General features: G+C 46.9%; 1 protein-coding gene across 8 annotated transcripts in view; it reads right to left on the bottom strand.

Annotated features, from left to right (window-relative positions):
* Positions 1 to 13821, bottom strand: part of RHBDF1 (rhomboid 5 homolog 1) — a 97133-nt gene that overhangs the window by 81663 nt on the left and 1649 nt on the right. The gene's annotated exons all lie outside the window — the stretch shown is intronic.

Genomic DNA, 13821 nt, shown 5'->3' with positions numbered 1-13821 from the left:
TCGGAGTGTTGCTCTTTTAAGACTTCTGAAAGCATGCTCCACACCTCGTCCCCCTCAGATTCTTAAATCTTGGACCGAGTGCCGTAGCTATCTTTAGAAATCTCACATTGGTCCCCTCTTTGCGTTTTGTCAAATCTGCAGTGAAAGTGTTCTTAAAACGAATAACATGTGCTGGGTCATCATCCGAGACTGCTATAACATGAAATATATGGCAGAATGTGGGTAAAACAGAGCAGGGGTCATACAATTCTCCCCCGAGGAGTTCAGTCACAAATTTAATTAACGCATTTTTTTTTAACGAGCGTCATCAGCATGGAAGCATGTCCTCTGGAATAGTGGCCGAAGCATGAAGGGGCATACGAATGTTTAGCATATCTGGCACGTAAGGAAGCATGAAGGGACATATTAATCTTTAGCGCATTTGGCACGTAAATATCTTGTGACGCTGCCTACAAAAGTGCAATGCAAATACCTGGTCTCACTTTCTGGTGACATTGTAAATAAGAAGAGGGAAGCATTATCTCCTGTAAATGTAAACAAACTTGTTTGTCTTGGCGATTGGCTGAACAAGAAGTAGGACTGAGTGGACTTGTAGGCTCTGAAGTTTTACATTGTTTTGTTTTTGAGTGGTTATGTTAAAAAAAATCTACATTTGTAAATTGCACTTTCACAACAAAGAGATTGCACTCGAGTACTTGTATGAGGTGAATTGAAAAATACTATTTTTTTATCATTTTTACAGTGCAAATATTTATAATAAAAATAATATACACTTTGATTTCAATTACAACACAGAATACAATATATATGAAAATGTAGAAAAATATCCAAAATATTTAATAAATTTCAATTGGTATTCCATTGTTTAACAGTGAGATTAAAACTGTGATTAATCGCGATTAATTTTTTTAATCACGATTAACTTGAGTTAATTGCATGAGTTAACTGCGATTAATCAACAGCCCTAGTAATAATTTGCGGGACCAGCCTGCTAGCAAATTAATTCTGAGTTATTGAAAATAGCTGACCACGAAACCAAAATGAATTGTCCGTTTCAACTATGAGGATGGAAACAGAGGGTGCAAGGAGCTTTTCTGCTTAGGCTTCCAAGTACAATAACGCCTCCAAGCCAGCACCCACCCAGTACTAACCCCCAGAATGGGGGCAGGGCTGGGCCATGTGGCATTTGGAGAGAGGGGTCATTGGGAAAGGACGCTGCAGTGACCCCTTTCCTCCTGTAGCACTGGAAGACTTTTCCTGACAGGGACACAGTGTGCTCCCAGAGCTTCCACCACAGCAGTGTGGCTCAGCAATTCACACAATGCAGACAGAAGTACAGTTGCCAGCATCCAATGTTCCTTCTCCACCTGTGGATTCTCCACAATAACAGTTATGCACATACAGCACTGAGCAGCTCCCTACAGTGAGAAAGCCTGAGGTAAATGTTCCTGACCCTATGGTTTGCCAAGATGGGGATAGGGTTGGGCTTAGGGCTATCCCCCTCTGCAGATTTACAGCTACAGGGAAATTAATGCAGTCCCTACCTTTGAGAAAAAGTGAAGGATGTGGAATGCAGTCTTTGGGTGCAGAATTTTGTGGCATTCCCACATGCCAGAGGAACTGTGCTGGAACACAGCATGGGCTGGTGATGGCTGTGAGAATCATGAGCTCACCTAGACCGTGATTAGTGTTGGGGTCTGTGAGAACAGAAACATCTGTGCTCACTCTCCATGTGGGATCCCACAACCACTGGACAAGGATGCTGTCTCAAAGGGAAAATCCTAGAGCAGGCTGCTTCATAGGGTGAAAATAGAGAGATTCAAATGAGTCAGAGATAGAGATTTAAAAAGTTTATTAGATAATATTTGAAAAATAAACGATACAGAAAATTTGAAGCGTTAGTTATTGGTCATTGGGGGTAACATACAGCATATAGGGAGATGTTAGTATTTTGGTGTTGGGCAGCACACATAATATATACAGACTGCAATGTCCCCAATGGGGGGGGGTAAACGGTGGGCAGGATCATGATACAGCCGACAAGCGGTGAGGGTCCATCACTCATACAGAAAGTAGAGACAGTCATGGATATAAGTAAGTGGGCTGGGTAATGGGGATGAGGTGACCCTCACGTGGTGGGATTCAGTTAGGTTCGGTGGGTTCAGGGCTCAGGGCTTAAAGTCCAGCAGGGGGGGTTTATAGGTCTCTTCCCCCTTGTGGGTGTACGAGATCTCCCCGGCTCATTCCCAGTATTGGCGGTGGCCGGTGATGTGCTCTGTGTAGATGTCCCGAGACCAACGAATAGTGTGCGAGACCAATAGGCATCTCATGAACCACGCGTAATGACGGCCTATCCCACAGGTCCTCAGCACGCGTTCATTACATGGGTCCCAGGCACCCAGGGCCCCAACGAGCAGAGCGTTGGTGTGCACCTCGTAGCCCTTTGTCCGCAGGATGTCAGCCAGGGGGGCGTACTTTTCGAGCTTGCGGGCTCGGGCTTCACGGAAGGCCGGGGTCCTGTTCTCGAATGGAATCATTACGTCGACCAGGATGATCTTTTTTCCAACCTCGTCCGTGATGACAATGTCTGGGCGCAGCGGGCTGTCGGTGCCTGGGACGGCACGGTTGACGGTGACCTCTCCCAGGCGCGGGTCGATGGCCTTCACTAGGTGGTCCTGGACGGCATTGTGGCGCAGCTGCCAGGCTCTGGCATGGGGCTTGCAGCAGCATAGGACGTGGGGCAGGGTTTCGGCGACGTACCCGCACTTCCTGCAGCGTTTGTCCCGGATCCCGTGGCGGATGGCTCCATTGAGGGGGACGCAATTCAGCCGGGCGCGGTGTATGAACCGCCAGTCGGCGAACCGGGTGAAGCTGCCCGTGCGGAGGAAGTGTGCTACAACCTTGACTCTTCCCAGTGAGCTTGTGGATTGATCCCAAACAGAGTAACAAACGGTGTTGGCCGAGACCCCTGCAGGCTGTCACCATCTCTGCTGAACAAGCGGGATGGGAAAGAGGAACTGGCTGAGCTGCTCTGTCATGTTGTCTGTATCAGACAGTCCGCACCAAGCAGGCTGTGTTCACATTGTGCAGAAACTCAGCTTGTCTAAGGAGGGTCAAACATCAGCTAATTATAGCTCAGCATGAAGCCCAGAATAAACTACCCTATCATGCTACACTCAGCAAGACCTAGCTCCAGGCCCTGCCTGCCCCCAGGGAGAATGTGCTAGGACTGCTAGTCACTGCCCGGGGCTGGAATGCAGAGACAAAGGACTATGGACCCTAAACAAAGTTTATTTTTCTGCCTTGTGATAAAGCTCACCATAGAACATTGTGACACAGCTCACGTCAAAACATTTGCACCAGACGTCTCCAGTCTCATGAAGCCTACAAGACACCAAACATGTCACTTATATGGCGTCTTAAGAGGAAAATTGCCTCCTAATTTTGACTGAGGGCCCGTGCAATGCCAGAGTCAGTGCCAAGCCGGCCGCAGGGGAATTAGCTTACAGCTTTCACTTGAGGGTTTACACAGAATTCCCATGGTAGGGGGAGTGTGGTCATTTCTGGAGAATGCAGTGGGCCTGATTCAGCACTGCCCAATGTCCCTTTGTGCCATCTACCTGGAGCAACAGAGCCACAGACTAGGTGTGAGGACCATACCTGACCCTCAGGAACATGTCCAGGCAAGGGGCCTCTGTGCTTAAAGCCCTGCATGGATACAAAATTTGTATCCACATCCGATCCGCAAACATCGTCCGCGGATATAAAGCAGATATCCGCAGATTTGCAGGGCTCTAGATATAAAATGTGGATCTGCATCCATCCCACGATCTGCAAACACAATCTGCGGATATCTGCAGATTTGCAGAGTTCTATCTATGCTCCAGTGCCTCCGCTGCCAGGGAGGGGGGTTCCCCAGTGGTGCAGAGGTAACTGAAGGAAGGAAGAAGGCAGAGTGAGGGTGGAATGGCACATGGCCAGAGTAGTACTACACCCCAGATTCTGCAACCAGCAGGGGCAAAAATTGGGACAGCCCCTGAACGAGGAGGCTCAAGCTGTCTTATGGCTTTAAACAGGAATTAAGGGAGAGAGAGAGAGAGAGAGAGAGAGAGAGAGAGAGAGAGAGAGACCAGTCTGTCTCTCCTCTTCAGTACTCAGAAATCTAGGGCTGAGAGCACACAGCAAACTCACAGTGACCAGGGCTATTCTCAGGTGTGATCCGCTGAATGTTCAATACACATGTCAAATCATGGAGGTAAGAGCACCTCTCCCTACACTTGGGGCAAACAGAGCTGAGGCAAAGTGCACAACTCTGAGCTGCACGAAACAGAAAAACAAAACGAAATGCAAATAAGGAAAGTGAGAAAAAGAGGAACAAAGGGAGAACGAGTTACAGGAGCAGCTCCAGGAGCAAAAGCCTAGCCCTAAAGAAAGGAACGCCTCCTCAGATATTGGGACTTGGCTCCTAACATTCAGAGCTGTTGGGTAGCACAGCAGACTACTCAGCACCCATCACCCAGAGATTCCAGACTGGTCCACGAGAGTAGTGAACGCTGCAGTCAGGGATGGGACAGATGCTGGGGCCAGTCCCCATGATCCAAATGGTCTGTTTTCTTACCCCCCTGCTGAGGAGTGCATTTTGTCAGTAGAATGTCTGACCAAAAGCTTCTCTCTCTCTCTCTTCATCTTCGGCTATCACTCGATGAGAGGATGATGTCTGCCAAGGGGATTCACCGGTGGGTTTTTAAGTGGCTGAGGAGCCCAATTTTCCCACAGAAGCGACAGGTGTAATCTTGAAGTTGTTGGCTGGAGTGTTGTGCCCTTTCTTTCCTCCTTTGTTGCTTCTCTGCCTCATGAGCACATCTGTTCCCCTCAAAGTGAGCTGTGGCTTGGTGTATGGTGTGGCATCACTATGTTCTGTTCCGCACCGAGTCCTCCCAGTTTGTTGGGTTGATGCTTCCCTTTTTAAGGTGTACTTCCAGTATGTCTTTGAAGCGCTTCTGCTGCCCTCCATGAGCACTTCTTCCTTGACTTAACTGAGAGAAGAATGCTCGCTTCGGGAGGAGTATGTCAGGCATACAGACACAGTGATCAGCCCAGCAGAGTTGGTGTTTCATGACCTGCGCTTCTATACTAGTGATGTTGGCTGCAGAGAGAACACTGATGTTAGTGCATCGGTCTTCCCAGCTGATCCTGAGAATCCTCCTGCGGCCGCGCTGTTGGAACAACTCCAGCTGCTTGAGATGTCGTCTATAGGTTACCCAGGTCTCACACCCATAGAGAAGAGTAGGGATGACAACTGCCTTGTAAACCAAGATCTTGGTGCCTGTTTGCAGATCTCTATAATTGAAGACTCGTTTGAGTAGTCTGTCAAAGGATGGGCTGGCACAGCTGATCCTGTATTCAATTTCTATGTCAATGTTGGCTGTTTGGGAGAGTGGCTGCCATGGTATGGAAAATGGTCCACATTTTCCAGGGGTTGTCTGCTGATGGTGATTTGTGGAGTACGAAGAGTAGTTTGTGCAGGTGAAGGCTGGTAGAGTAGCTTGTTTTCCCCCCAATGTTGAGAGAGAGACCCAGGCTGTGACAGGCATCTGCAAAAAGGTTTAGGGTACTTTGCAGGTCATCCTCTGTGTTTACAAGAATGACGCAGTCATCTGCATACTGAATCAGTGATGCCAATTCTCATGATCTTAGATTTTGTTTGGAGATGTTGGAGATTGAGGAGTTGACCATCCATACCATACTCAATCCTGATTCCATCAGGAAGGCGGTCACGGATGAGAATCAGAATCACGGCAGGGTAAATGGAGAAGATTGTTGGAGCAATGACACAGCCCTGCTTGACACCAGTGCAAATGATGAATGGTTCGGTCTCTGAGCCGTTGCACAGAACGGTGGCAGTCATCCCATCATGGAATAGTCTGATGACGGAATGAATTTCTGTGGACAGCCAAACCTACCATAGAACACCTTTCTTAGAGCATCATGACTGATAGAGTCAAAGGCCTTGGTTAGATCAATGAATGCCATGAACAGTTCCTGGTGTTGCTTTCTGCACTTCTCCTGAATCTATTGTGCCACAGAGATCATGTCAGTTGTGCCTCAGGATGGCCTGAAGCCACACTGTGATTCAGGGAGGAGTTCCTTGGCAAGGGGGAGAAGGCGGTGTAGTAGGATCCAGGCAAGGATCTTCCCTACGATGGAGAGGAGGGCAATACCTCTGTAGTTCCCACTCAAAGATTTATCCCCTTTCTTGAATATTGTAACAATATTGGCGTTCTTAAAGTCAGGTGGAATTTCTTCACAAGTCCAGATTTTGTCGAGGAGTTTGCAAAGTTTGTGCTGGAGCATTATTCCACCAGCTTTAGAAACCTCAACTGGGATGCCGCTTGGGCCTGGTGTCCTGTGATTTTTTCGTCTGGGTGATGGCACGCCGGACTTCCTCAGAAGATGAGGGATCAGCAAGGTGTTCTACTGCCGAGCATTGTGGAATAAACTTGATGGTGTCTTCAGAGACCATGGATTCACAGTTTAGTAGGCTTTCAAAGTGCTCCTTCCAGTGTTTAATAGCCGCATTGTCATTGAGGAGGGTGGAGCCATCCTAGGAACCTAAGGGGGTTGGGCCTTTGGAGCTCGGCCCATATATAGCTTTTGTTGCTTGAAAGAAGCTTCTCATGTCATCCTGGTCTACGAAACCCTGGATCTCAGAGGCCTTCTCTTACCACTTCTTATTTTTGATGTCATATAGCCTCCTTTGAACTTCGGCTTTGAGCAGGTGATAAGCCTCGTGTTTTCATTGATTAGAAGAATCATTTTGCCAGTTAGAGAATGCAGTTCTTTTCTGTTGAATTAATGCCAGGATTTCCTTGTTGTTTTTGTCAAACCAGTTTTGGTGCCGAGGAGTGGAATATCCTATAGTTTCAGCACATGCACTGTGAATGATATTTTTAAGTTGATCCCACTACTCTTGAATGTCAATGATGTTATCAGGCAAGTTAGAGAGTTTCTCAGAGAGGTGTTGTTGGAATGTCTGGCAGCTGGATTGGTCTTGAAATGCTTTGACATTGTACCGCTTTCGCTTAGCCTTTGGGTGTTTGCGGTGTGGTGGAGTGAGCTGCAGGTACATGACTGATCTTACTAATCAATGGTCTGTCCAACAGTGATCCGTACCTCTCATGACTCGTGTTATATGAACATCGGTGTAATCTCAAGGTCTGACTATAACATAGTCAAGGAGGTGCCAATGTTTGGACCAAGGATGTTTCCAGGTGGTCTTAAATTTGTTACTCTGCCTAAAGATGATATTTATGATGAGCCAGTCATGCTCCACACATTTGCTGAGGAGGAGAATACCATTGGGTTTTACATTTCCCACCCCTTCTTTGCCTATTGTGCTGCTCCAGAATTGGGAGTCCCATCCAACTCTGGCATTGAAATCTCCCAGGAGGATGGGTTTGTCTGCCTTAGGTGCGGCTGTGAGGACTGCAGCAAGAGCACCATAAAATTGCTCCTTGTTGTCTCTCATATCAAGTGTTGGGGTGTATGCACTGATGGCTGTGGCATATTGGTTGTTGCTGAGCTTGAGCCAAAGAGTCATGAGACGTTCGTTGACCCCCACAGGAAGCTCCAATAGCTGACTGGTGATCTTATTTTTGATGGCAAAGCCAATCCCATAAATACGTCTCTCTTCAGGTGGCTTTCCTTTCCAAAGAAGGTGCAGCCACCTCCATCCTCTTTTAATTGGCACTCATCGGCCCAGCGGGTCTTACGAAGGGCTGCAATGTCAATGTTGAGCCTTGCCAGTTCTCCGGCAATTATGGCAGTTCTTCTTTCTGGGCATTCACTGTGCTGAGAGTCCATAAGGGTGCAGACCTTCCAGGTGGAGAAATTCATTGTCTCATCTCTCGTTTCAGCCATGGAGTTGAGTGATCCCACTGGATGCAGCCATCCAGTCAGAAAAGTGAGAGACAGCCTATGTTTGGGGCACCTTTTCTAGCACCCTCCCCATCTGGGGTGAGCAGAGGGGATCCCGAAAAGGCCTGCTCAGTCACAGCCGCTGCTGCTGAAATGCACTTCCGTCTCACTGCTGCCACCTGCGTGCAAATTTGTGATTTAAGACTCCCAGAAATCACTGCTCCTGTCTTCACCACCACCCATCCGTCACTGCAGGGCTTTGTGCGGGTGTGAGCCCTTTGGTATAGCCACATAGTACTAAAAGGTCCTCTATATGCCCCTGATCCACCGTTGGGGTCTTGTGAAGTTTGGACCGCAGTTAGTCAGGGGCCTTGCCTCAGACCTGCTCGCCAAGGGGGACCCTACCAGGAGCATGAAAGCTCCGGACGATGTACCTCTGAGGGTCTTTAGCCCACACAAGCCTCTCCATCACGACACGGTTGCGGTCCATCAGAGAGGACCCAAAGCTAATACCCTGATGTTTGCATGCACCCTGGAGGCCTGTCCTACACTAAGCACAAGCTCACGCTCATTTTGGTCAGGTTTGAACCTGATTCCAGCTAACACCACAGGACTCTGCATGCCAAGTGTTTTCAAGCAAGGATGAAGCTAGCCTGGTGTTAGCACGGTCTGTCATGCTGCATTCACAGGGAGCACTTAACAGAGCCAGTCCCTGACAAGTTCAGCTCTGTGTTTAACACAGATGCCAGAAGGTTTGCAATAGGCAAAAGGTTCTTCCCATGTCTTAGCCTAACTGTGTTTGAAAATATGGTAACAAGACCCTCTCAAATCCTCAGCTGTGCCGGACACAATGAGATGGGTGGGACATAGAAGTGGCTGAACATCATCCTTGCAGCTCCCCATGGGGCCAATTCAGTCCTTGGTACAACTTAGAGCAGCTTCAGGGCTGCTGTAAGGTGCGCCTAGCTAGTGGTCCCTTTGGGTCAGTCTGGAAGCTGGGACATGCTGGAGAGCAGCAGCACTCTAGCCACACCCTCTTTCCCTCAGCAAAAAAAAGTTCCCCACATCATGAGCCAGGAAAGTGATTCTCTACAACAACGTCCAATTATAGCAGCTTTCCGTTGCCAGAGTAGAACAAATCAGCTGGAAGGGGCCCCTAAAGTGACCAGGGCCCTACAAGTCAATATTTCAATGCTGGGGAGAAATGCCAACCAATACTAATAGGGTCGAATATCCGCTGTCCCTATCCGTGGGGGTAACTCCCACTAACCCTATCGGTGTTTATGCCCTCTCAATGCTGGGGACTGCTGGGGTTAACTCCTAATACCCTAATGGGACGCAATTACCCCTTGGTGGGATGGACATGACAAGGACAAGGAGGACAAGCGAGGCCCCATCCTCTGGGGCCTCTTTATGCCAATACCACTATCTCCTTCTGTGCACAAGGGAGAAAGAACAGCTAGTCGGGAAGAGTCTGTTCTCCCTCTGAAGGCACCAAGGCAGAAGCAATCCCTTCAGAGAGGAGGAGAGCCTATGACTGAGGCACCATGTCTGCAGCCCATAACTCACAGGACCAAGGCATGGAATGGACGTACATGTTGGGGAACTGGTGCCTGCTCCACACACAACCAATACTCTGCCCTGATTCCAGCAGCAACTGACCCCAATTATGGGCCTGCCTTGCACAGAGCGAGACATTCCTGAGATCTGGGCAGCTCCCAGCTACACATGAAACCAGAAAAGCCAGTTTGTATTCAAATTTCTTGCAAGTGTATTGCTTTAAAAAGCTTCTCAAGCAAAGTCCCAGAGCAGGACTAGCTGTGTGGGTGCTGCTTTTCACTCAACATTGCACAGCACTGATCAGCCTTCATTTACAGAAGCTCACCAAGAAGAGAGCACCACTAATACATGGTGATGTGCAGAGCAACTGCCCTTTGAGGGAACTGTGGCAGAACCAGGATGAGAGAGATAAAAGGGCAGATTCTGTCCCCCACTCCAAACTCTACAGGGCAGCTACATGCTGTGACACATTGACATTAAAGGGTGATGCAAGGGGCCAAGGAAGAATTCCCCCCAGCCCATGCTGAGTATACAGGCTTTGCAAGTCATCCTATGCTGCCCCTTTGCAGGCTACAATGTAGGCAGTGTGCTGGGAGCAGGCCCTAAAGGATTCTGGGCTGCCCAGCAGCTCACAATTAGCCTGAGACAGGCTGCCATAGGTTACAGCAGCTAGAGAGACAATGTGTTCTAGAGTATTGGACTAGGACTCAAGAAACCTGAGTTCTATTCCCAGCTCACTTTCTATGGATGTGGTGCCATGGCCAGTCTGGGGTGACCGCTCACTTTCTGAGAGTGTGATGCCATCTCTGGTTGGGTCAGAGGTGCTAATTTTCTGGGGGCATGGTGCCATGGATAAGAGGGGTTCTACCATTCAGGTAACGTTATAGGAGTCACAACAATCTATCCTTTTCTTGCCCATGCTTAGTTCATAAGAGACTTCACCTCCCTGCGTCCCATTTTGTTCCCTGCCCATTACATATGGATATTTTTTCCTTTACTGCAGAAATGCAGCTCTTTCCTCTCAGAGGAAATAAGCAGCCAGGGGGACAAAAACAGGAAGAAAGGAATCAACTTCCTGCTTGCCTTGGAGACATCCCTGATCAACTCTGTGTACACCAACACTAAGCAGTGCAAACTGGCTGGGGAATCAGCAGCCAATGCCAAGGCTTGTACTGGGAATGCCCCTGGTCTTCCTGGCCCTGGCCAGTACTCATTAATACAGAAATACTCATATACTTCACACTATGTAATGAAAAAAAATTAGCCAATAAATATTAGGGCTGTCAATCGCAGTTAACTCACACAATTAACTCAAAAAAATTAATCGTAATTAATTGCAGTTTTAATCGCACTGTTAAACAATAGAATATCAACTGAAATTTATTAAATATTTTGGATGTTTTTCTACATTTTCAAATGTATTGATTTCAGTTACAATACAGAATACAAAGTGTATAGTGCTCACTTTATATTATTTTTATTACAAATATTTGCACTGTAAAAATGATAAACAAAAAAACAGTATTTTTCAATTCACCTCATACAAGTATCGTAGTGCAATCTCTTTATTGTGAAAGCACATCTTACAAATGTAGGTTTTTTTGGTTATATAACTGCACTCAAAAACAAAATGATGTAAAAAACGTTACAGCCTACAAGTCCACTCAGTCCTACTTCTTGTTCAGCCAATCGCTAAGAGAAACAAGTTTGTTTTACATTTACGGGAGATAATGCTGCCCGCTTCTTATTTACAAGATCACCTGAAACTGAGAACAGACATTCACCTGGCACTTTTTTAGATGGCATTGCAAGATATTTAAGTAACAGATATGCTAAAAAATTGTATGCCCCTTCAAGCTTTGACCACCATTCCAGAGGACATGCTTGCATGCTGATGACACTAGTTAAAAAATAATGCGTTAATTAAATTTGTAACTGAACTCCTTGGGAGAGAATTGTATGTCTCCTACTGTTTTTTACCCTCACTCTGCCATATATTTCATGTTATAGCCGTCTCAGATGATGACCCACCATGTTGTTTGTTTTAAGAACACTTTCACCGCAGATATGACAAAACGCAAAGAAGGTACTAATGTGACATTTCTAAAGATAGCTACAGCACTCGGTCCAAGATTTAAGAATCCGAAGTGTCTTCCAAAATCTGAGGGGGACGAGGTGTGGAACATGCTTTCAGAAGTCTTAAAAGAGCAACACTACGATGCTGAAACTAAACGACCAAAAAAAAAGAAAAATCAACATTCTGCTGGTGGCATCTGACTCAGATGATGAAAATGAACATGCATTGGGCTGTACTGCTTTGGATCATTATCGAGCAGAACCCATCATCAGCATGGATTCATGTCCTCTGGAATGGTGATTTAAGCATGAAGGGAAATATGAATCTTTAACGCATCTGGCACGTAAATATCTTGCAACACCAGCTACAATAATGCCATGCAAACGCCTGTTCTCACTCTCAAGTGACATTGTAAACAAGAAAGGGGAGCATTATCTCCTGCAAATGTAAACAAACTTGTTTGTCTGAGCGACTGGCTGAACAAGAAGTAGGACCAAGGGGTCTTGTTCGCTCTAAAGTTTTCCATTGTTTTATTTTTGAATGCAGTTATTTTTGCAAGTTACATAATTCTATATTTGTAAATTCAAGTTTCATGATAAAGAGATTGCACTACAGTACTTGTATTAAGTGAATTGAAAAAATACTATTTTTACAGTGCAAATAGTCATAATAAAAAGTAAAGTGAGCACTGTACACTTTGTATTCTGTGTTGTAATAGAAATCAATATATTTGAAAACGTGGAAAACATCCAAAAATATTTATATAAATAGTATTCTATTATTGTTTAATTGCATGATTAATCGTGATTAATTTTTTTAATCACTTGACAGCCCTAACAAGGTCGCAACAACTTCTCACACAGTTCTTTCCCACTCGCCTCACACAATCCTCGCTTCTACAAATCTCGCATTATTAGGGTTACAGCTAGCCTGACTTTTGCTCACAGAAGAGACTGTATGCATTGCAATCCCCTTCAAATCCCTGTCAGTTCTTGCTCTACTTCCACACCACAGAAGGCCCCACTTGCATGCTGTGCGTCCAGCAGCTGGGGCAGAGAAGGTAGAGTAGCTATCGACTCCAGGAGCATGAAGGGAATAGACATCAAAGAAGGGGAAGAATTATTTAGGATTATGCACTGGGAACAACCAGCTGTAATGGGGATACGAATCTTCAGACTGGACATCAGGGAAACTTCCTGACACGGAGAAATATCAAGCTGTGGAGTCGGCTCCCCAAGGAAAGGCTGGAGGTCCCTTTGCTTGACTACTTAGACTTACTTTGGAAATTTTCTGCCTAATGGGGGATGATAGCATGCAATGGATTCTGCCCCACACAGTATATTTTGCCCTTCACCGGACTCAGGCAGGTTAGTGCAAATTAATTTCTCATGACTCCCATGTCCCAAGGCCACGAGCATGCCATCTAGGGGACTTACACATTTGAGTGCCGTTAGCTGTGTGCCATTTGTGTAGAGTGCCAGTAGCATGAAAATATTCTCATCTCAATGATATTGTCTGCAATCTATGGAGAGAAACAGTGCAAGGACTGGACTAGTGAGCTGATGGGGCCTGTCCCACTCACGTTTCAGTGACTCTGAGAATATTATCAATAGCCAAGGGCTCCTCAAGGCTGCTGTCCGAGCAGCCAGGCTGCATTTGGTGACAAACACGTTTCTTCCTGAATCCAAGATCCATCTGAAGATCTTAGGCTCCATCCTCAGCTAGACTGAGTTTACACTTGCCACCCCGAGGAGAACAGGGAAAGGGGGTGACTCAAAACTATCTTTCTGCCTCCCCAGTCCTGGGCTGGCTAAAAGCCAAGATAGCTCCCAGTGTAACTTAGAGCAGCCTCAGGTGTCTGTGCTTCAAGCTATGGGCTCCACCAAGCCCTGTGTCAGGCGTTATCCTCAGCTGCCTTGCTAGAGCAGCTAGCAGAAAGGATGCGGATTGAGCCTTTTCCTTCCTGAGCGTGGTCCATGAGGCAGAGTGAGGAGCTGGACTGCCCTTGTGACACCCCCACATACTAGTGGGGATTACGTTGCGAGGCAGAGCTGTTGCTGGTACTGGGCCAGCAGGGCCTGTGACAGGAAGAGAAAACAAGGAGCCAGCAGGGGACAGGTCCTCTGAGTAGGACCATTGAAGCTCCCTAACTATCCTAGCTTCTGCCCAAGCAGAACCCAATATGCACCCAGTGAGCTGAACCTGTTTGAAAGGTAGAGTCCCGAGGGATGCACATGTGCATGCAGGATAAGACAGATTTTTGAGGG

The sequence above is a fragment of the Chrysemys picta genome, chromosome 10 (genome assembly GCF_011386835.1).
Source record: "Chrysemys picta bellii isolate R12L10 chromosome 10, ASM1138683v2, whole genome shotgun sequence".
NCBI lineage: Eukaryota > Metazoa > Chordata > Testudines > Emydidae > Chrysemys > Chrysemys picta.
This window is presented reverse-complemented; position numbering and strand designations above follow the sequence as displayed.